This window comes from Oryctolagus cuniculus, chromosome 4, assembly GCF_964237555.1.
Source record: "Oryctolagus cuniculus chromosome 4, mOryCun1.1, whole genome shotgun sequence".
Classification (NCBI taxonomy): domain Eukaryota; kingdom Metazoa; phylum Chordata; class Mammalia; order Lagomorpha; family Leporidae; genus Oryctolagus; species Oryctolagus cuniculus.
The window spans coordinates 107,689,744-107,714,711 of NC_091435.1; the positions used below are offsets into that span (position 1 = coordinate 107,689,744).

Consider the following 24,968-nt stretch of genomic DNA (forward strand, 5'->3'; position numbering starts at 1 on the left):
TCTCAGCTCTGGCTTTGGATTCCAGTTCCTTATAATGTGGACTCTGGGAGGCAGCAATGGCAGCTCATGTGGTTGAGTCCCTGCCACCCAAGTGGAAAACCCTGAATAACTTCCCAGTTCTAGGCTTCATCCTGGCCCAGCTTTGGCTGCTACAGAGAGTGCACCAATGGATGGGAGTGTGTGTGCATTCTCTCTCTCTCTCTCCCCCTCTCTCTCACTCTCCAACTCTCCTTCTCAAATATAAAACAAACAGCAACAAAACCCAGCTGCATTCTCTTAAAAAACAAAGATGTTGTAGGAGGCATTCCCCTTCCTGATGATATAGGCAAGAAAGTAGTTAAAGCAAAGAGAAAGAACTGAGACCACCAACCCTCTCCCCGTGATCTAACTATTTTGGAAAAGCTGCACCCAGCACTGATACCATGTGAAAATAATATCATGTGAAAATATGGTTGCGGATTGCATCCCCAGGATCATCTGTAGCCCATTATAAATCATTATAATAAAATTACCATGGTCGACACCCATACTCCCATCATGCTTCTGATGCCTTGACACTTCTTCCCAGCCTCCAGAATGGAAAGAAATGAATTTCTGTTGCTTGCTAGTCATTCAGTATATATAGTATTTTTTGTTATTGCTACCCAAATGGCCTAAAACATTGATCCAGTACAAACCCTAGGGTTTTTTTTTAAACATGAAAACAAAACAAAATAAAACTGGAGTCCTGGAAATTAGCTGACCAAATCCAGGGCAGACATGGTACTGAGTCATTGTTATGACTCCCCGGCTAAAATATGTGCTCTTGCAGACCAGACACAGTGACTCATATTTCCTTACATTGCCTTTAGTTTTTTTAAAGATTTATTTACCTATTTGAAAGTCAGAGTTACAGAGAGAGAAGGAGAGGCAGAGAAAGAGTAAGAGAGAGAGCAAAAGAGAGAGAGAGAGAAATAGAGGTCTTCCATCCACTGGTTCACTCCCCCAATTAGCCTCAACAGCTGGAGCTGCACGGATCCGAAGCCAGGAGCTTCTTCCAGGTCTCCCACGTGGGTGCAGGGGCCCGAGGACTTGGGCCATCTTCTACTGCTTTCCCAGGCCACAGCAGAGAGCTGGATTGGAAATGGAGCAGCCGGGACTAGAACCAGCACCCAAATGGGATGCCGGCACTGCAGGCAGTGGCTCTACCGCTATACCATAGCACCAGCTCCCCTTACATTGATTTTAAACACCAGGTGAATTGCTGGGCTTGGGTAATACAGTTGGTCCTCTGGATCCGTGGGCTCCATATCCATGGAGTCAACCAACCCCAGGTGGAAAATATTCAGAAATAATACAGCACCTGCACTGAATCTGTATGAGCTTTTTTTCTTGTCAAAAGTATACTCAAGGATGTGTATAGGTTACATGCAAATACTACACTATTTTACATAAAGAGAATTGCGTCTCTGAATATTTTATTGTCCATGGAGGGTCCTGTGACCATTCCTCCAAGGATCCTAAGGTATGACTCTGCTCTATAAACACTTGTAAGTCAACAATATCCTTACCCAGGGCCAGAATGGGTATACACAGATTAAGACTCTGCTTGGGATGGCATCCCATTTGGAGTGCTGATTTTTTTTTTCTTTAAAGCTAGAGTTGAAAGACAGAGATTGTACAATGTAATACTTTATCCATTTTAGTATTTTTTTTTGTTCTAGTACCATTGGTTGAACTCTGTAATTAACACACAATTATTCTTAGGTGTTTAAATTTTAACTGAAAAATGATACCTGTTAGGAATTTGGTAAACATTATGCTGAGTGAAATAAGCCAATCCCAAAGGGACAAATACCACATGTTCTCCTTGATAGGTGACAACTAACTGGGCACCAAAAAGGAAACCTGTTAAAGTGAAATGAACACTATGAGAAACGGTGACATGATCAGCCCTCACCCTGACTGTTGATGAGCAACTTGATATGTTATCCCTCTTAGTATTTTTTTGTTTGTTCTACTTAATACTTTTGGTTGAATACTGTAATCAATACACAATTATTCTTAAGTGCTGAAACTTAACTGAAAAGTGATCGCTGTTAAATATAAGAGTGGGAATAAGAGAGGGAAGAGATGTGCAATTCAGGACATGCTCAAGCTGACTTACCTCAAACGGTAGAGTTAGAAACATACCAGGAGATTCCAATTGAATCCCATCAAAGTGGCATGTACCAATGCCATCTCACTAGTCCCAGTGATCAATTTCTGTTCACAATTGATCATAATGATAGGACTAAGAACCAAAGGGATCACATAAACAAGACTAGTGTCTGCAAATACTAGCTGATAGAATCAAAAAGGGAGAGAACGATCCAACATGGGAAGTGAGATACACAGCAGACCAATAGAATGGCAAATGTCCTAAACAGCACTCTGGCCTCAGAATCAGCCCTTAAGGCATGCGGATCTGGCTGAAAAGCCCATGAGAATATTTCAGGCATGGAAAGCCAAGACACTCTGGCAAAAAAAAAAAAAAAAAAAAAAACACCACCCTAAATGAAAGATCTCCGCGAGTGAGATCCCAGTGGAAAGAACGGGTCATCAAAGAAGGAGGTACCTTTCTCTGAAGGGAGGAGAGAACTTCCACTTTGACCATGGCCTTGTCTAAATATGATCAGAGTCGGTGAACTCAGGGGGCATCCATAGCCTTGGCAGCTCATGACAAGAGCCTAGGGTGATTACTGATGCCATAAACAAAAGTGTCAATTTGTTAAGTCAACAACAGGAGTCACTGTGCACTTACTCCTCATGTAGGATCTCTGTCCTTAGTGTGCTGTACATTGTGATTTAATGCTATAACTAGTACTCAAACAGTATTTTTCACTTTATGTTTCTGTGTGGGAGCAAACTGTTGAAATCTTTACTTAATGTATGCTAAACTGATCTTCTGTATATAAAGAGAATCGAAAATGAATCTTGATGTGAATGGAAGGGGAGAGGGAGTGGGAAAGGGTAGGGTTGCGGGTGGGAGGGACGTTATGGGGGGGAAGCCAGTGTAATCCATAAGCTGTACTTTGGAAATTTATGTTCATTAAATAAAAGTTAAAAAAATAAAAACAACAGTCAAATCACACACACACAAAAAAAGAGATTTTCTAAGTGCTGGTTCACTCCCTAAATGGTTGCAATGTGCAATAGCCAGGTCTGGGCCGGGCCAAAACCAGGAGCCTAAAACCCCATCTGGGTTTCTCCATTCCTTTGGGAGATGCCAGCATTTGGGAGGTGGCAGCTTAAACTGCTATGCCACAATGCTGGCCCCTGGAATGCCAGTTCAAGTCCCAGCTGATCTGCTCCTGATCCAGCTTACTGTTAATAAGCTTGGGAAGGCATGGAAGATGGCCCGAGTATTTGTGCCCCTGCTATCCATGTGGGAGACTAGGATGAAGTTCCTGGCTCCTGGCTTTGGCCTGCTTATACCTGGCTGTTGTAGCCATTGGGAGAGTGAACCAGCAGATGGAATATCTCTGTGTCCTGTCTCTGTCTCCTTCTCTCTGTCTCTTCCTCTCTATCACTATACCATTCAAATAAATAAATAAATCTTTAAAAAAGAAAACCCTACACAATATCATTGTCTTAAAATGATGCTAAAAGCTGAAAGCCTTAATTTCCTCTAAAAAGAACAAGAGAGACATGTATTTCTTGAATAACTCAGATCTATGCATAAATATTTTAAAATATTAATGTAATTTCAAAAAATAACTGCTAACTTGAATAGTATTCAAGAAAAACCATGTTGTTATATGATATGAGATTATCTAGTACTAGTTTTGAAGACCAGAAAGTCGGAGCGGGGCAGGCATTGTGGTGCAGTGGGTTAAGCTGCTGCTTGGGATGCCCACCTCCCATGGCAGAGAGCCTGGTTCAAATCTGCTTTCAAGCCAGCTTTGTGCTAAAGTGCAGGAAGCAACAGATGATGGCTCAAGGGCATGGGTCCCTGCCACCCACAAAGGAGTCCAGGACTGAAGCCCTGGCTCCTGACTTCAGTCACAGCTGTTAGAGACATTCGGAGAGTAAACTAGCAGATCTCTATGTGTGTGTCAGTCTCTGTCCTTCTCTGTCACTCTACCTTTCAAATGAATGAAAACAAGTAACCATTAAAAGAATTTCAAAGAATTAGAATATCCAAGTCTCTCCTGAAGTGAGAGGGCTTTTTGTACAAAAGCATGTGGTATTGACAAAGCACCAGCCAAACAGAACACTGGACAAGCCAAGAAATTCAGAAACAGCCTCCTGGATACATGAATTACGATTTATGATGGAGTTTGTATGGAAGATGCATGGGAAAATGACAATTCTATCAAGAAAAGGTTCTGGGCCAATTAGCTATCCATTTGGAAGAAAACTAATAGGGGACTTGACTTTGTTCATTTTTGTGTTGCTAACAAAATACCTGCAGCTAGGTACTCATAAAGAAAAGAAGTTCACTTGGTTCACGATTCTGGTGTTTGGAAAGTACAAACAGCTCGGCATCAGCGTCTACTGAGGACTGCCTTATTATGCCACAACATGGAATTTCTGCATCAAGGGTTGGGCAGTGTGCAAAAGGGTCAGGCATGTGAGCTGACCCTGCTTAATAACAACCAGCTCTCATGTGAGCTATTCCAGTCACATGAGAACTGACTCACTCCGGAGAGACAGCTCAAATCCATTCAGGAGGATGGAGCTCCCATGACCCAGCCACCTGCCACTGGGCCCTAGCTCTTAAAAGTTCCACCAACTCAACACCACCATACCAGGAGTCAGGCTCTTAAGATATGAACCTCAGGGAACAAACCACACCCAAACCATAATAGAGGGCCTACCTCACTCCACACCAAAATAAAATAAACATATACAGATGTACAGAGATATTTTATATATGTAAATAGGTAATAGGATATAACATATATTAAAGTATATAGGTTAAAAGCACAAATTTAAGATCTAAAGGTTATATACCAGTTCATATCACTAAGAGAGTGATACCAGATTATTTGCAGCACCCTTAAATAAAAGGGACAAGTATCTAGAAAATATGGAGAATTTCCATGCATGAATTCTTAGCAAGAATTGATAAAACAATCCAAACAAAAAATGGAAAATTAAAAAGATCTCTTTGAGCAATCATTGAACAGGATATGGAAGCCTAAGTGAACAATTACATATCAAAAGATACTCAACTTTATAAGGGAAGGAAAATTAAAGCCACAGTGACATCCCATTATACATCTACCAGACTGGCAAAAACACTCCTTTACTACCAAGTATTGGTAAGAATTCATTGCCATAGGAACTCTTTTATTGCAAGCTGGATTATAAATTGGTACAAGCACTTAAAAAGTTTTTTCTTTTTTCTTCTTTCTTTCTTTGAGAGGCAGAGTTACAGACAGAGGGAGAGAGAGAGAGAGAGAAGGGTCTTCCATCTGTTGGTTCACTTCCCAAATGGTCGCAAATGCCAGTGCTGGGCTGATCCGAAGCAAGGAGCCAGGAGCTTCCTCTGAGTCTCCCACTTGGGTGCAGGGGCCCAGGCACTTGGGCCTTATTCTTCTGCTTTCCCAGGCCTTAGCAGAGAGCTGGATCAGAAGAGAAGCAGCTGGGACATGAACATACTCATATGGTATCCCATATACCGGCACCCGAGGCAAAGGCTTAGCCTACTACACCACAATGCCAGCCCCAGAGAAGTTGTATTTTAGAAAGCAAGAAATTGAGTATCCTCACAAAAGTCAAAATAGCAATTTCTCTGGAAGCAATGAGAACACACAGGAGTGTCTGATTTACTGGATGAGGCATAGACCTTTTTGTATATCAAAGTCTTGTACTAGACCAAGGTTTTACTTATAATCTGGGAGAGTTTCATGGTTTTATGATGATTGCTTAATTATGCATGTAACTATCCTACGCTATCTTCTATATGTATGATATACTTTACAATCAGAAAAACAGTTTTACATTACCAACACTGGACTGAAGATAAAGCAATCTCCAGTCATTACTGTGATGATAAGAACACTGCCCAGGTGGGACAGAGATGCCAGCATCCCATATGAGCAACTCTTGGAGTCCCAGCTGCTCTACTTCCAATCGAGCTCCCTGCCAGTGTGCCTGGAAAAGCAGCAGAAGATAGCTCAAGTGCTTGGACCCTTGCACCCACTCACATGGGACACCCAGATGGAGTTCCAGGTTCTTGGCTTCAGCTATTGTGCTCATTTGGGGAGTGAAATAGCAGATGGAAGATAACTCTCTCCCTCTTTTTCTCTTCTCTCTCTCTCTCAAGCAGCCTTTCAAATAAATAAATAATTTTTTTAAGAAAAAGAATGTAGCTCCGACCTCCTGGCAGCACGGGTAGAGGAGGCAGTGCGGGGAAGAGGTGGCAGCGCCGCGGAGGCCACTGAGGGCAGCCGGGGTGGATGGCAACGTGGCTCGCTGCAGAAGTTTGAAATCGGCAGAATGGAAGAGGCTGGAATTTGTGGGCTAGGGGAGAAAGCAGATATGTTGTATACTGTCAATCAAATGATATTCTTCCACATCAAGACTCAAATTGTGGTGGCACAAGTAACAAGCTTGCATTGGAAGAGGGTGAGAGCAGTGACTTTATAACAAAGAACAGGAATTTGGTGGGCCCAGGACTGCACACAGGAGTCTAGAGAGGAAACTCCTGGGTGAGAAGCTCAGACAGATCCCCGCGATGGTCAGCAAGATTCGGAGTGCAACAGGAACAAAGAAAAAACCTTAGGAAAAGAAGTTGTATTATGATGCAAACCCTAAACACCCTTTCAACCCCAGAGAAGCCGGCAGGTCTCTGTAAGAAATGTGCTGATCTTCTGGAGGAGAGCGGGAATGTTTAGAAGCACATGAAGATTCTGCAGAGAAAAGCAAGCCCAGACTGTGGAAGAAAGTCCACTTGCAAAGTGAACACAGCAAGGCTATCTTGGCAAGAAGCAAACTAGAATCTCTTTGCAGGAGACTTCAGCATCACAACAAGGAGGCAAATGCGAAGCAGGCACCAGGGGAAAGGGAACAGCTAAAGATGGTGCCTGCTAATGTACCTGGGAAAGCAGCAGAAGATGGCCCAAGTGGGAGACCCAATGGCGTTCTAGATTCTATGATTTGGCCCGGCCCAACTTCTGTTGCAGCCATTTGGGGAGTGAACCAGCAGATGGACGATCTCTCTCTCTCTCTGTTAACTCTGCCTTTCAAGTAAATAAAATAAATCTTAAAAACAACAACTGGCTGGCGCCACGGCTCACTAGGCTAATTCTTCACCTGCAGCACCGGTATTCCGGGTTCTAGTCCCGGTTGCTCCTCTTCCAGTCCAGCTCTCTGCTGTGGCCCGGGAGTGCAGTGGAGGATGGCCCAAGTGCTTGGGCCCTGCACCCGCATGGGAGACCAGGAGAAGCACCTGGCTCCTGGCTTCGGATCAGCGCAGCGCGCCGGCCATGGCGGCCATTTGGGGAGTGAACCAACGGAAGGAAAACCTTTCTCTCTCTCTCTCTCTCACTGTCTAACTCTGCCTGTCAACAACAACAACAACAACAACAACAACAACTGTACGGATGCTAATTCCAGAAGCCTGGAGATTTGAGAACCAGCCTTTCTAACAGGCTCCCGGGGGCTGTTGGGGCTGATGGTCTGCTGAGCCCCTAGACTATCATGGGTTCTGTTGTCATACTGACTGGAATTCTGATGCCACCAAACATATTACTCTTCCTCATTTATAAAAATGAGATTAATAAGCCTGACCTCATAGGGTTACTGTGATATTTAGAGTTATAATGTTCATCCAGGGTTTAGAAGAGTTCTTGGCACTTAATATTACTCTAAATTTTAGTTATTTTTTTTTTATAAATTGTATTTTCCATGAACTTTTTTTTTAACTTTTATTTAATGAATATAAATTTCCAAAGTACGAATTATGGATTACAATGGCTTCCCCCCCATACCGTCCCTCCCACCCACAACCCTCCCCTTTCCCACTCCCTCTCCCCTTCCATTCACATCAAGATTCATTTTCGATTATCTTAATATACAGAAGATCAGCTTAGTATACATTAAGTAAGGATTTCAACAGTTTGCTCCCACACAGAAACATAAAGTGAAAAATAATAGATGATTTTTTTTAAATGATGATGAAATCAGATCAGACCTATTGTCATGTTTAATCCCAGTGACAGTCAAGTTGGGAGTTGATAATTTCTTTTTTTTTTTTTTTTTTTTACAGAGGATCAGTTTAGTATGCATTAAGTAAAGATTTCAACAGTTTGTACCCCCATAGAAACACAAAGTGAAATATATTGTTTGAGTACTCGTTATAGCATTAAATCTCAATGCACAGCACATTAAGGACAGAGATCCTACATGAGGAGTAAGTGCACAGTGACTCCTGTTGTTGACTTTACCAATTGACACTCCTGTCTATGGCATCAGTAATCTCCCTATGCTCCAGTCATGAGTTTCCGAGGCTATGGAAGCCCTCTGAGTTCTCTGATTCTTATCTTGTTTAGACAAGGTCATAGTCAAAGTGGAGGTTCTCTCCTCCCTTCAGAGAAAGGTACCTCCTTCTTTGAAGACCTGTTCTTTCCACTGAGATCTCACTCACAGAGATCTTTTGCCAGAGTGTCTTGGCTTTCCATGCCTGAAATATTCTCATGGGCTTTTCAGCCAGATCCGAATGCCTTTAGGGCTGATTCTGAGGCCAGAGTGCTACTTAGGACATCTGCCATTCTATGAGTCTGCTGAGTATCTCACTTCCCATGTTGGATCACTCTCCCCTTTATTTATTCTATTGGTTAGTGTTAGCAGGTACTAGACTTGTTTATGTGCTCCCTTTGACTCTTAGTCCTTTCATTATGATCAATTGTGAACAGAAATTGATCACTGGGACTAGTGAGATGGCATTGGTACATGCCACCTTGATGGGATTAAATTGGAGTCCCCTGGTATGTTTCTAACTCTACCATTTGGAGCAAGTCAGCTTGAGCATGTCCCAAATTATACATCTCTTCCCTCTCTTATTCCTACTCTTATGTTTAACAGGGATCACATTTCAGTTAAATTTCAACACTTAAGAATAACCGTGTATTAATTACAGAATTAAACCAGTCATATTAAGTAGAACAGACTAAAAAACTACTAAGAGGGATAATGTATTAAGTTGTTCATTAACAGTCAGGGCTATGCTGATCAAGTCACCGTTTCCCATAGTGTCCATTCCACTTCAACAGGTTTCCTTTTTGGTGTTCAGTCAGTTGTCACCGATCAGGGAGAACATATGGTATTTGTCCCTTTGTGACTGGCTTATTTCACTCAGCATGATGTGTTCCAGATTCCTCCATTTTGTTGCAAATGACTGGATTTCATTGTTTCTTACTGCAGTATAGTATTCTAAAGAGTACATATCCCATAATTTCTTTATCCAGTCTACCGTTGATGGGCATTTAGGTTGGTTCCAGGTCTTAGCTATTGTGAATTGAGCTGCAATAAACATTAGGCTGCAGACCGCTTTTTTGTTTGCCAATTTAAATTCCTTTGGGTAAATTCCAAGGCGTGGGATGGCTGGGTCGAACGGTAGGGTTATCTTCAGGTTTCTGAGGGATCTCCAGACTGACTTCCATAGTGGCTTGACCAGTTTGCATTCCCACCAACAGTGGGTTAGTGTTCCTTTTTCCCCACATCCTCGCCAGCATCTGTTGTTGGTAGATTTCTGTATGTGAGCCATTCTAACCGGGGTGAGGTGGAACCTCATTGTGGTTTTGATTTGCATTTCCCTGATTGCTAATGACCTTGAACATTTTTTCATGTGCCTGTTGGCCATTTGGATTTCCTCTTTTGAAAAATGTCTATTGAGGTCCTTGGCCCATCTCTTAATTGGGTTGTTGGTTTTGTTTTTGTGGAGTTTCTTGATCTCTTTGTAGATTCTGGTTATTAACCCTTTATCTGTTGCATAGTTTGCAAATATTTTTTCCCATTCTGTCGGTTGTCTCTTCACTCTCCTGACTGTTTCTTTTGCAGTACAGAAACTTCTCAATTTGATGCAATCCCAATAGTTAATTTTGGCTTTGACTGTCTGTGCCTCCCGGGTCTTTTCCAGAAACTCTTTGCCTGTGCCAATATCTTGAAGGGTTTCTCCAATGTTCTCTAGTAACTTGATGGTGTCAGGTCGTAGATTTAGGTCTTTAATCCATGTTGAGTGGATTTTTGTGTAAGGTGTAAGGTAGGGGTCTTGCTTCATGATTCTGCACGTGGAAATCCAGTTTTCCCAGCACCATTTATTGAATAGACTGTCCTTGCTCCAGGAATTAGTTTTAGATCCTTGATCAAATATAAGTTGGCTGTAGATGTTTGGGTTGATTTCTGGTGTTTCAATTCTGTTCCATTGGTCTATCCATCTGTTTCTGTACCAGTACCATGCTGTTTTGATTACAACTGCCCTGTAGTATGTCCTGAAATCTGGTGTTGTGATGCCTCCGGCTTTGTTTTTGTTGTACAAGATTGCTTTAGCTATTCGAGGTCTCTTGTGCCTCCATATAAATTTCAGCACCAATTTTTCCAGATCTGAGAAGAAGGTCTTCGGTATCTTGATTGGTATTGCATTGAATTTATAAATTGCTTTTGGGAGAATGGACATTTTGATGATATTGATTCTTCCAATCCATGAGCATGGAAGATTTTTCCATTTCTTGGTATCCTTTTCTATTTCTTTCTTTAAGGTTTTGTAATTTTCATCGTAGAGATCTTTAACGTCCTTGGTTAAGTTTATTCTAAGGTATTTGATTGTTTTTGTAGCTATTGTGAATGGGATTGATCTTAGAAGTTCTTCCTCAGCCATGGCATTGCCTGTGTATACAAAGGCTGTTGATTTTTGTGCATTGATTTTATACCCTGCTACTTTGCCAAACTCTTCTATGAGTTCCAATAGTCTCTTAGTAGAGTTCTTTGGGTCCCCTAAATAAAGAATCATGTCATCTGCAAAGAGGGATAGTTTGAGTTCTTCCTTCCCAATTTGTATCCCTTTAATTTCTTTTTCTTGCCTAATAGGTCTGGCTAGAACTTCCAGAACTATATTGAATAGCAGTGGTGAGAGTGGACATCCCTGTCTGGTCCCAGATCTCAGTGGAAATGCTTCCAACTTTTCCCCATTCAATAGGATGTTGGCTGTGGGTTTTTCATAGATTGCTTTGATTGTATTGAGGAATGTTCCTTCCAAACCCAGTTTGCTCAGAGTTTTCATCATGAACGGGTGTTGTATTTTATCAAATGCTTTCTCTGCATCTATTGAGATAATCATATGGTTTTTCTTCTGCAGTCTGTTAATGTGGTGTATCACATTGATTGTCTTGCGCACATTAAACCATCCCTGCATACCAGGGATAAATCCCACTTGGTCTGGGTGGATGATCTTTCTGATGTGTTGTTGCATTCTATTGGCGAAAATTTTATTGAGGATTTTTGTGTCTATGTTCATCAGGGATATTGGTCTGTAATTCTCTTTCAGTGCTGCATCTTTTTCTGGCTTAGGAATTAAGGTGATGCTGGCTTCATAGAAAGAATTTGGGAGGATTCCCTCTTCTTCGATTGTTCTGAATAGTTTGAGAAGAATTGGAGTTAATTCTTCTTTAAATGTCTGGTAGAATTCAGCAGTGAATCCATCTGGTCCTGGGCTTTTCTTTGTTGGGAGGGCCTTTATTACTGTTTCAATTTCTGTCTCAGTTATGGGTCTGTTTAGGTTTTCGATGTCTTCCTGGTTCAATTTAGGTAGGTTGCATGTGTCCAGGAATCTATCCATTTCTGATAGGTTTCCCTGTTTGCTGGCATACAAGTCCTTGTAGTAATTTCTGATGATTCTTTTTATTTCTGTGGTGTCTGTTGTTACATTTCCTTTTTCATCTCTGATTTTATTGATTTGGGTCTTTTCTCTTCTTTTTTTAGTTAGTTGGGCCAATGGGGTGTCAATTTTGTTTATTTTTTCAAAAAACCAGCTCCTTGTTTGGCTGATTTTTTGGAATGTTTTTCTTGATTCAATCCTGTTGATTTCTTCTCTGATTTTAATTATTTCTCTTCTCCTACTAGATTTGGGTCTGGTTTGCTGTAGGTTTTCTAGATCCTTGAGGTGAATAGAAAGCTCATCTATTTGGTGCCTTTCCAGTTTCTTGATGTAGGCACCTATTGATATAAACTTTCCTCTTAACACTGCTTTTGCTGCGTCCCATAAGTTTTGGTATGTTGTGCTGTTATCCTCATTTACTTCCAGAAAGTTTTTGATTTCTCTTTTGATTTCTTCTATGACCCATTGTTCATTCAGGAGCTTGTTGTTCAATCTCCATGTGTTTGCATATGCTCTAGGGATTCCTGAGTTGTTCATTTCCAACTTCATTCCTTTATGGTCTGAGAAGCTGCATGGTATGATTCTAATTCTTTTGAATTTGCTGAGACTTGCTTTATGGCCTAGTATGTGGTCAATCCTAGAGAAGGTTCCATGTACTGCTGAGAAGAATGTAAAATCTTTAGCTGTAGGATTGAAAGTTCTGTATATATCTGTTAGATCCATTTGGGCTATAGTGTCATTTAAATCTACTGTATCCTTGTTGATCTTCTGTCCTATTGATCTGTCCATTTCTGAGAGTGGAGTATTGAAGTCCCCCAGTACTATTGTATTGGGGTCTAAGTCTCCCTTTAAGTCCGTTAACAAATCTTTTAGATAAACCGGTGCCCTGTAGTTAGGTGCATATACATTGATAATTGTTATATCTTCCTGTTGAATTGATCCCTTAATCATTATATAGTGTCCCTCTTTGTCTCTCTTAACAGTTTTTGTGGTAAAGTTTATGTTGTCCGATATTAAGATGGCTACGCCCGCTCTTTTTTCATTTCTGTTGGCATGATATATCTTTTTCCAGCCTTTCACTTTCAGTCTGTATGGATCTTTGTTGGAAAGATGTGTTTCTTGTAAGCAGCAAATAGAAGGGTTTTGTTCCTTAACCCAATCAGCCAAACAGTGTCTTTTAACTGGACAGTTCAGGCCATTCATGTTCAATGTGACTAATGATAAGTGGTAACTTTGCCCTGCCATTTGCCAAAGATAAGTTCTAATATATGCTTTGAATTCCCTGTGATCTTTTGCTGTGAGCTTTCCTTCCTTGGTTTCCTTCCTTTACCTTCTTTCATATTGATGACCGTGTTTCTTTGTTTCTGTGTGTAACACATCTTTAAGCATCTTTTGCAGGGCTGGACGAGTGGCAACAAATTCTTTCAATTTCTGTTTGTTATGAAAAGTCTTTATTTCACCTTCATTCACAAATGATAGCTTTGCAGGATATAATATTCTGGGCTGGCAGTTTTTCTCTCTTAGTACCTGGGCTATATCTCGCTATTCCCTCCTAGCTTGTAGAGTTTCTGATGAGAAGTCAGCTGTGAGTCTGATTGGAGATCCTCTGAGAGTAATCTGACGTTTCTCTCTTGCACATTTTAGGATCTTTTCTTTATGTTTCACTGTGGAGAGTTTAATTACAACGTGTCGTGGTGAGGATCTCTTTTGGTCTTGTTTATTAGGGGTTCTGTGAGCTTCCTGTACTAGGATTTCTCTGTCCTTCTCCAAACCTGGGAAATTTTCTGCTAATATCTCACTAAAAGGGCCTTCTAATCCTTTCTCCCTCTCCATGCCTTCAGGAACTCCTAGAACCCGAATGTTGGGTTTTTTAATAGTATCCTGAAGATTCCCGACAATATGTTTTAGATTTCTAATTTCCTCATCTTTTCTTTGGTCTGACCGTATCCTTTCCTGTTCTCTGTCTTCTAAGTCCGATATTCTCTCTTCTGCTTCTCCCATTCTGTTTGTAAGGCTCTCTATTGTGTTTTTCATTTGATCTATTGAATTCTTCACTTCAGTCACTATCCCAGTTTCCTGTTGTACTAGTTGTTTCATTTCATTTTGACTCCTCCTTAATATTTCATTTTCACGAGAGAGATTTTCTATCTTGTCCATTAAGGATTTCTGTAGTTCAAGAATTTGTTTTTGAGAACTTCTTAATGTTCTTATCAATTTTTTGAGATCTGCTTCTTGCATTTCTTCTATGTCATCATCCTCATAATCTTGAATTGGGGTGTCTTTTTCATTTGAGGGCTTCATGGTGACTTCCTTGTTTTTATTACCTTGGTTTTTGCGTTTGTTATTTGTCATACTGGAGATATTTGGTTTCTTCACTGTGGTGCTTTTTCTTGTTATACTATGACTCTAGATTAAGTGGACTATCTGTTTTTGATGGAGCCTTAGGGCTTGAGATGGGTGTGGCCTGAGAGCTCTGTTTGGTGTGCCAAAGGTGACACTCCCAGGTTGGGCGTGGTAAACCTCTCTCTCTCTCTCTCTCTCTCTCTTTTTTGATTCAAAAGGGAAGTTATTCTGCACAGCTGAACGAAGTTGGAGGTAGTTAGCAGGCAAATGATATACCCACAGGAGCCAGAGATCAGAAGCTCTTTCCCAAGGACCACACAGGGAATCTGTTCGGCCCTCGGAGTGGGCTCAAATTCTCCTTCAGTCTCCCACTGGGTTGCCAAAGTTACGGAATTGTAGTGTCTCTGGAGAGTGCTCACGTGAATTCCGTGAGTTCTCTCCCCCACTGTCTCTTTTTTCACAGTCTCAGTTCAGTAGCACCACAAATTTACTAGGTCCTAATCTCCTGTTAATTCGCCCCGCCCAGAGTCAGGTTTTTCTGCTAGGCTCAGGGCCCGTGCAGACCTGAGGTCGCTCTGCTTATGACATATGTCCAAGATGGCGCCTGCTCTTTGTCTTGCTCGCCCTTGAGAGGTGAGCGGAGAGAGAGAAACCCGTGTCCGTACCAGTCACCTTTTTTTTTCCCTCTCTCTCTCTTCCAGTTAGCCTGGTGAAGTTCCCCCCCCACCGGGGGGTCGTTCCCTCTAGTCTCCTCTCTCCGCTTGCCTGCCGGTGTCTCGGGTTAGCTCATCTCGCGTTCCAGCGCTGGTGTGTTGAGTCTGCCGCTGGTGTCCCGAACTGTGGGCTCCCACGCTCTCCACGCAGGTCCGCTCCCCTTCCAGCGCCGATGTGTGGACTCGGAGCCCTGGACGTCCCAAGTCTCTCTGCTGTTGTCTGTGTGGCACGCACTCCCCTTCGAGCAGTTGCGCGCAGACCCTGCAGCTTGCGCAGCTCGGTCCCGCGGCTCGGCTTCCGCGGCTCGGTCCCGCGGCTCGGTCCCGCGGCTCGGCTTTCACGCGGTGGGCGACCTTGTTCTCCCAGTAGGTCCTCCGATTCATGACCACTGGATCCAGAAGAGTTTCCTCTGCAATATTTTCCTGGTTCTTTTTTCTGAGGCTACCGTAACTCCCCTTTTATTAAACTAAATTTTCCCAGACTATCGGTGCGCGCCCTCACTATTCCGCCATCTTGGCTCCACCCAATTTTAGTTATTTTTAATAGTAACACACAATTATGCCTCTTATGAGATTTATCTAGTCCTAAAAGGAACTAATGAATTACACCAGAGGGCTCTCAGCACAAACATTAGGAAAAAGTATGCCCTGACCACAGCAGGGAGCTGCCACCATTCTCACTCTTTATATAATCTATCCGCACGTCTTGCCTGAACTTGTGAGTTCACAAAGTATTCTAGAAAAACACTTGATTCCCAGAAGACCTACTTATATGGAGGAATAATCTCCCATGTCTTTTTACCAATCAGCTGCACTACATAAGAGGAGATCATTTTTCCAGGAAAATAGCTAAGGCTGGGAATTGATCCAGTTATTTAAAATTGCTGATTAAATCCAACCAGCAAACACTCTCCTAATATAAACCATTTTGAAGCATTGACTGAAGACATTTTGGGGGGAAAACACAAGTGAAAACTTTATTATGGGCACCGTGTTCCTCCGTTCTCCAGCACCATGCTATAACCAGACCGCCAGCCATCTGATTATTGAGGGTAAGGCTATCGTATGGTCTTTGTCCTTTCTTTCATCTTCGTTCTTTGGCATCAAAACGTGCGTCCTAATTGCTGGTTGAGCACGAATTGGTTTTGTTTCATAAAACGTGTAGCTTTGTGAAATCCAATTTTAATTAAAATGGATTTGTCAAAGTGGACACAATGGGATAAAATGTGTTTTGTGTCATTTAAAAAGAAATCTGTTGAGCAGACATTGTGGCACAATATTAAGCTGCCACTTAGGATATCCAGGTGCCACATCAGAGCAAGTCCCGACTCTGCTTCCAACCCCGCTTCTTGCAAATGCGTACCCTGGGAGGCAGCAGTGGTCCAGCAGGACTTGGGTTCTTGCCACTCACATGAGACCCAAATGGGCTTCTGAGTTCATGGCTTTAGCCTGGCCCAGCCCTGGCTTTGTGGGTATTTGGAGAATGAACTGGCAGATGGAAGAGCTCTCTCTCATTCTCTTCTGCTCACTCTCTTTCTCTCTCTCTCTCTGCCTTTCAAATAAAAATAAATAAATAACTTAATAAAGAAATTAATGTTTAAACATTCACTATGGATGACCAAATGTAGTAGCAATCTGACATGTTTTACTCCTGGATACAGTTCTTATAGAACATGATTTTTCTCCCACTGAAACTAGGATTAATGGATCATTTCTGTATTTCCAGAAACCCCTTCTTCAGTGATGGCACAGTCTTGATCCTGCCAAACGAAGTGGAATTTTAGAGTATTTTCACTTCTATACCTAGAAACCATTTGATTTTACAATTATTGCATTATCTGCTTGGATGCTATTCTTTATATTCCAGGAATGTTGAAAAACAATGTAATTATTTTAAAAAGGACTCATTCATCTATTTTTAAAGCAGATGAACAAAAAATAATAAAAATCTTTGCTAGAACAGAACCAATCTCCCATGTTTTCATTGCGAGATTAACTACAACTGTGTTAGTGGAGGAGTCAATTACCACTTGTGACTAATTCTGTACCCAAAAATATGGCTTTTAATTGTTCTCCTTTTTATTTTATTTGAAAGGCAGAGAGAGTAGAGGGAGGGAGGGAACAGGAAGGAGGGAAGGAGGAAGGAGGAAAGGAGGGTGATGAGGGCCGGTGTCGTGGCTCACTTAATTAATCCTCTGCCTGTGTTGCCAGCATCCCATATGGGCGCCAAGTTCTAGTCCCTGTTGCTCCTCTTCCAGTCCAGCTCTTTACTGTGGCCTGGGAAGGCAGTGGAGGATGGCCCAAGTGCTTGGGCCCTGCACCCCATGGGAGACTAGGAGGAAGCCCTGGCTCCTAGCTTCAGATCGGCGCAGCACCAGCCGTAGCAGCCATTTGGGGAATGAACCAACGGAAGGAAGACCTTTCTCTCTGTCTCTCTCTCTCTCACTGTCTATAACTCTACCTGTCAAATAAAAAAAAAGAAGAAGAAGAAGAAGAAGAAAGGAGGGTGATTCAGAGAGAGAAAAACAGAAGCAAAGATCTCCAATCTGCTGGTTCACTCCCGAAAGGCCAGCAAGAGCCAGGCCTGGCCCAGGCCAAAGCCAGGAGTCAGAAATTCCATCCTGATCTCCCAGCACTTAAACCTTGGGTGTACATTATTAGGAAGCTGGAACAGAAGCTGGGCCAGGCCCCCACTCCAGGTACTCCCATATGGGACATATGCAACCCATGCAGCATCTTCACTATTGCACCCAACGCTCTCACCTCAGTTCTGATCTTGATCTTTTGCTTTTATCTCTGTATGACAGTGCTACTGTGATGGCTCAACTGCTGTAATGACAAACACTTTACAACTCTCATGGGCCCAAGACTGTCTGGCCTTTATGGGCCCCTTCTTCCATACAAAACATGAACAATTATATTTTATGACTATATAGGTAAAGAGATAAATGTAGCTCTAGCTGCATCCATTATTATATGCTCGTTATTCTCCTATTGTTTTTCTTGTGGTTTTACAAGGAATTAAAATTAAAACATCCTCATGGCCCCCTAAAAGATTCCTGGGCCTTAGGCACTGCCTATTGTGCTTACTGAGGAAATTGGCTGCTAAAAGCAGCTGAGCCCTTGCAAGCATCAGGCTTTGTGGTAGCCCAGCTTCATGCCTTGTCCTAATTAACCTCCATACAACTCTCATGACTTAAATAGTAACATTATTCCCACTTTACAGATGAGAAAACTTCAGCCTAAAGAAGCCACAGAGGAAGTAACCACAAATTCCAGACTCAAATCCAGCCCCTTTTGCTTTTGAAGCCCATGAACTTCATTTCCATACCATATCAGTTTCCAGAAAGGGCTAGCTCAGTAAGTCACTAATCCAGAGAGTGACCTGGGTATCAGGGCAGACGACAGTCAAGGCCTGAAATGGGCTCTTTCCTTCTGAGCTATAAAACAATGGACTTTTGGGGCTGGCACTGTGGCCTAGCGGATAAAGCCACTGCCTGCAGTGCCAGCATCCAATATTGGCGCCAGTTCTAGTCCAGGCTGCTCCTCTTCTGATCCAGCTTTCTGCTATGGCCTGAGAAAGCAGTGGAAGATGACTCAAGTCCTTGGTCCCCTGAAGCCACATGAGAGACCCAGAAGAAGCTCCTGGCTCCTGTCTTTGGATCAGCGCAGCTCTGGCCATTGCAGTCATCTGGGGAGTAAACCAGCGGATGGAAGACCTCTCTGTCTCTACCTCTCTCTGCTTCTCCTCTCTCTATGTAACTCTGACTTTCAAATAAATAATAAATAAATCTTTTTTAAAAAGTGGACTTCTTTCGGCGAACTCAAAAGGCTTCCATAGCCTTGGCAACTCATGACAAGAGCCTAGGGAGATTACTGATGCCATAAACAAGAGTGTCAATTTGTTAAGTCAACAACAGAAGTCACTGTGCACTTACTCCTCAAGTAGGATCTCTGTCCTTAATGTGTTGTCCAATGTGAATTAATGTTATAACTAGTACTCTAACAGTATTTTACACTGTATGTTCTGTGTGGGTGCAAACTGTTGAAATTGTTACTTAATATATACTAAATTGATCTTTTGTATATAAATATAATCGAAAATGACACTCTGGCAAAAAAAAAAAATGACCTAAATAAAAGATCTCTGCGAGTGAGATCCTAGTGGAAAGAACAGGTCATCAAAGAAGGAGGTACCTTTCTCTGAAGGGAGGAGAGAACTTCCACTTTGACCATGGCCTTGTCTAAATATGATCAGAGTCAGTGAACTCAGGGGGCTTCCATAGCCTTGGCAGCTCATGACAAGAGCCTAGGGTGATTACTGACGCCATAAACAAGAGTGTCAATTTGTTAAGTCAACAACAGGAGTCACTGTGTACTTACTCCTCATGTAGGATCTCTGTCCTTATGTGCTGTATATCGTGATTTAATGCTATAAGTAGTACTCAAACAGTATTTTTCACTTTGTGTTTCTATGTGGGTATAAACTGTTGAAATCTTTACTTAATATATACTAAATTGATCTTCTGTATATGAAGAGAATTGAAAATGAATCTTGATGTGAATGGAATGGGAGAGGTTGTGGGCGGGAGGGAAGTTATGATGGGGGGGAAGCCATTGTAATCCATAAGCTGTACTTTGGAAATTTATATTTGCTAAATAAAAGTTAAAAATTGGACTTCTTCACCAGCCATGAAATCCTGCAATAATAAAATGCAGATTGAGTGCCCATAATGCAGATGTTGAACATGTTGGGGTACAGTCAACCTGACGATTCCATGATAAACAAAATCTAGAGTTGCAGGATTTTTTTTAAATCAGGAATTGTTGAATTTTATTTTATAAATAACTGTAACTTAGAGATTCTCAAGTTAAATTCACTTTGGAAAATGAAGACATTTTCATTGTGTGGTCATCATTTTCTAGACAGTCACCTTCTTGTGCCCCCATATAAATTCTTCACATTGTATCCTCTTTCTTTTCTTTTCTTTCTTTTTTATTTTTTTAAAAGATGTATTTGAAAGATGGTGTGCGGTGTGGGGGGCTCTTCAATCTGCTGGTTTACTCCCCAAATGCCTGCAACAGCCAGGGCTGGACCACACCAAAGCCAAGAGACAGGAACTCCATCTAAGTCTCCCATATGAGTAGCAGGGAATCAAGCACCTGGGTGATCAGCTGCTGCCTCCCAGGCACATTAATGGGAAGTTGGATTGGAAGCGTAGGAGCCAGCTCTCAGCCTGCACTCCAGTATGGGGTATAGGCAACCCAAGCAGTGTCTTAACCCATTTCACCACAGCGGCAGCCCGCGTCCTCTCTTCCTGCTGAGCAGGTTTAGTAAACAAGTACCAAGACTGATCAGATAGCACAGGCATGGATCCCTTTGCAGACCAGTGGAGCTATTGTGCAAGAAATGTCTGGGTAGGGTCCGCAAAAGGAAAAACAAAGTTCAAGAAACCCTGAGATGTAGTAAAAAGACTGCATAGCCCATAGGTTATGCAACCCAGCATAACCGGCAACGCAGTTGAGACCTAGGGGGAAGCAGAACAAGCCCGCCTGAGTTCCTCAAAGGGCAATTGTCAGGATGATTAACCTTACTTCCCATGAGACATAGTGACCTCCATTAGTTCAGCTAATGGAAGTGCACAGACTGGCTGTCTTTATTTCCTGACCAATTACACAGCACTATTTTCCTCCGTGTTTAAGAGAAGTGACCTACAAGCTTTTGAGGCACCAGTCAACAAGGTGCCTAGATACAACTACCCTTCAAAATTATCTTGTTCTCACATTTCTTTGTGGGAAAAATATCCTGCAGCCAAAGATACCGCTCTGTACCCCGGGAAGAGATTGTTTAGCTACAGCCTTCAATAGGAAGGGGAGGAAAATTAATTTGCTGGCTGGCACTCAGAACTGTAGATTTGGTGCCTTGTCTGGAAAAGAGGCAGAACTCACTGTAGGGAACCTCCCCCCCCCCCTTGATAGAATCTACACTTTGGCCTCTGAAGCTTTGTAAAATTTGAAATTGAAACAGAACTTGTTGTTTTGGTTGGTGGTTGACTTGGAGTGCTTCCCGTTATTGTCCCATATAGACAAGAGCGAGGGAGGACATCAGTTCCTCGCAGGAGCTTCCGGGGCAGCTGTCCTTCCTGAAGGAAGAGGCAAAGAGCTGCAACCCACAGAGTCAGAGGCAGTTATGAACTCACGCACTTTACAAATTTGCCAACTGTCATTTAAGTTTTATAAATTTTTATTATTTATTGTTTTAAAGAGAGAGACACACACACACACACATACACACACACACACAGAGAATCTTCCACCCCACTGGTTTACTCCCCAAACACCCACCACAGCTAGATCTGGGCCAAGCAGAGGCAGGGAGCCAGGAACCCAGTTCAGGTCTCCTGTGTGTGTGGCAGGGGCTCACGTACTTGAGCTGTCACTTGCTGCCTCCTTCGATGCACACTGGCAGGAAGCCAGCATCAGATTTGGAGGTGGAACTTGAACCCAGGCATTCTGATACGGAACAAGGGTGTTGCAAGCCGTGTCTTAACCGCTGGGCTAAACGCCTATCCTAAGTACAATTTCAGTACTGAGATATCAAACTGCTGAGAAAACTCCCTCATCCAGACTTTTCGGCCTGTCCTTCAGTCCTGGGGGCCGGTCAACAAACCATTGCCCCCTCCAGGAAGTCCTCTCAGCACTCACTCATGTCCAGTCTCTTCCTGCACCAATGCCACCACACGGGGTTCCTGCTCATCACTTGCTCCCTCCTTTTTCCCTCTATCTCTTCCCTCCCAAAACCCTGTGGCTTCCTTCCTAAGTACCAAAAACTCAAAACACTTGCAATGAAAGGAACTAAGATGGGCCTCTGGTTGACTGGGGGGCTGTCCTGTGGGAAATCCAGCTTGTAATAAATGTGAATTCAGTACCATCACAGGTCCCTTGGAAATAAAGGGACCAGGAATAAAGCTGTTGAAGAGCATGGCTGTGTTCTCCGCAGGTGCAGGGAGAATGTTGTACGAGTGTGCCCTGAAAGAGCTTACCCCCGGCTGGCTCCCTCCCTGCTCTCCCCAAGTCCGCTTCCTGGTCCTTCTCCATCATCTCCTCACTGAACTAGCAGCCCTCTTGGCCAGCGTGCCCACAGCAGAAGCCCCAGAGAAAAGGAGGAACCTTCACTCTGATCCCATCGGCATCACTCAGGCCTTCTCAGAAAGCCACGAAGCTGTTCGAATGCCAACTGCACAGAACAGAGATGGGTAAGAGATGTTTCCTGGCCTGCCCGCGAGCACGCAGCTCAGCAGAGTGCATCATGGTCCAACACGCTCACGCAGTCTCACCTGGCCCCTGCTCCTCCTTCCTTCAAGTCTGGGCTCTTCTGCTCTACCCCTGGGGCCTTCCTCCTGGCCAGGGAAGGAACAGGCTACAGAGGCACAGCCCGGGGGCCAGGGCTGGGCCTGGACTCTGCTCAGGCGGGAGAGGCCAGGCACCACCACCTCCTCAGTGTCCCTTTCATGCTGCTTCTGCTCGCCTCTGCTCAGACATATTCTTCGATGAGCATCTCACGTGTATCGCGTTTCCTTAAAATGAGCCCAAACTGCCGCTTCTAGGAGCTGTGCTCAGGAGTCCCTGTGCTTCCTGCCCCTGATGCACTCTGTCTGAGCTCCTCAGAGAAGCAGGACAGCCCATCATCACCCTGCGCAGCTCGGGAGGCCTCCCTGAGCACTGCGCTGTACTCAAGCTCTGTGGTGGCTGCAAGAGCTGGTGGGTCGGGTACAGGGCTGTGTGGGCGTCCTGTCCTCATCTATGTCATAGTCTAACCTCCAACCATCACAATGGGGCAAATCTCACCGAAAACAGAATGCTTGACATGTACCTACAGCGACAATGCAGACACTCTAGACGCTCCACTATGCTACAGCCACCAAAGATCGCACAAACCTTTCTGGAATGTCTGTGGCCACCCCGACCTGCAGTGTGCTGTCACATTCAAGACACTTTTCTTCTTGGCTGAAATACTGGTTGGTTGTATCCTACGGTGTTTAAAGTTATTATTTCCAATTAAAAAGAACTGGCTTTTAGCTTAGTGGTTAAGACACCAATTAAGATGTTCATGTGCCATACTGGGATGCCGGAATTCAACAACTGATTCTGGCTTCTTATCAACGCAGTCCTTGGAAGGCAGCAAGGATGGCTCAAGTGACTGAGTTCCTGTTACCCACAGAGGAGACCTGGATTGCGTTCCCAGATCCCAGCTTTGGCTTTAACCTAGCCCCAGCTATTGCAGGCGTTTGGGAAGTGAACCAGCAAATGAGAGCTTTCTCTGTGTGTCTCTCTGCCTCTTGAATAAGTCATTATTTTTAATTACAAAAAGGAAAGAAAGAAGGAAGAAAAAAAGGAAGAAAGGCAGGAAAAAAGGTGGAAGGAAGGAAGGAAGGAAGGAAGGAAGGAAGGCCCTTATTTGTCTAACCACCTTTTACCTAAGATTTAGTGGTAGGAAAGCCATGCTTCCCAGTTTGCCTAGAACAGTCCTGGTTTATACCTCTTATCCCAGTATAATATTGCTGGCACCCTATTTTACTACCAAAGCAGCTCAGTTTGGGGGATAAGTTATTTGGCCGTCCTCTCATGCACTGAGTACATATTATGTGCCACCATTGTGAGAGGTTCTAATGGTGTGATGACACACAGAACACAATCCCTCCCTTTGAGGAGCTCACAAACCTGGGGAGCTTCCAGGTTGCACAGGGACTTCTGAGCAGGTACTATGGGTGGTGGCTCACCCCAACCTTTCTTTCCCTCCCTGGTGCCCATAGTCCAGTTAATTAGCATCTCTAGGGCATCTTCTCACCTTCGTGGCTGCCAGATCCCTCACTTCAGCGGCCTACGAAGACCAGGTGTCCTTCCGAGCCCCTAGTGGATATATTCCCTTTCAGTTTCTCAAGGGGCAAGTTCTTGTGTGGGTTCAACATCCTACATGGTTCTATGTGTCCCTCTACTGTCCCACATGGGTGTCCTTGTGAGCGCCATGAGTTGCCCCTGTGGACAATGCCCTCTGCCCCTTCAGTGTCCAAAGGGCCAGTGTTTTCCTTTGTGTCTCACGCAGTCACCATTTCGCACCCACCCACTTGGAGACCTTCCTGTGTGCCCGTCCAGTGTTGCATGTCTACTATGGGCCCTTCCAGTAATGCAGACTCTACCAGTGGCCCTAGAAGATTAGACAGAAGCAGAGATCCCGGGAAACACATGTGCAAAGCACCTTTCTTAACTAGGTTTACAAAGACTGCTTGCATTTCAAAGATTCAGCCTCAGAGCCACCTGGCGCATTTGTTAAAAAGCAGATTCCAAGGCTTGATTCTGGAATCATGTCCTCTGGCTGCTTGAGCGATCTAGAAAAGATCTCAGACTTCATCATAACCTGATTTCAGTGCTGACTGACACGCCCACCAGTGCCACCGGCATGACTACAGCCAGAAGAGATCATAAAAGGTCAAGAAGCAATGGTGTAGTGAGTTAAGCCACAGCCTGCATTGCCAGCATGCCATACAGACGCAGGCTCGGGTCCCAGCTGCTCCACGTCCCATCCAGTTAATGCACCTGGGAAAGCACCTTTTCAGACTGCAGAGATATTTAGTATCTGGGACAGATGTTTGAGTGGGCAGCAGATTTTATACACAGCCACTCCATTTGTTAATATTTTCAAGAGGGGCCGGCACTGCGGCATAGCGGGTAAAGCCACCTCCTGCAGTGCTGGCATCCCATATGGGTACCGGTTCAAGTCCTGGCTGCTCCACTTCTGATTCAGCTCTCTGCTATGGCCTGGGAAAGCAGTAGAAGATGGCCCAAGTCCTTGGGCCCATGCACCTGGCTTCAAATTGGCACAGCTCCGGCCGTTGCTGCTAATTGAGGAGTAAACCAGCGGATGGAAGACCTCTCTCTCCCTCTGCCTCTCCTCTCTCTGACTTTCAAATAAATAAATAAATCTTAAAAAAAAAAAAAAAGGTTTTGGAGGGGCCGGCACTGTGACGTAGCAGGTAAAGCCACCACCTGCAATGGTGGCATTGTATATAGGC

The 24,968-nt window shown here is 43.5% G+C and overlaps 1 pseudogene; it reads left to right on the plus strand.

Annotated features, from left to right (window-relative positions):
- The first annotated feature begins 1,466 nt into the window (after nucleotides 1-1,466).
- On the plus strand, nucleotides 1,467-22,158 carry LOC138849525 (gamma-taxilin pseudogene; annotated as a pseudogene).
- The last annotated feature ends 2,810 nt before the right edge of the window (nucleotides 22,159-24,968 follow it).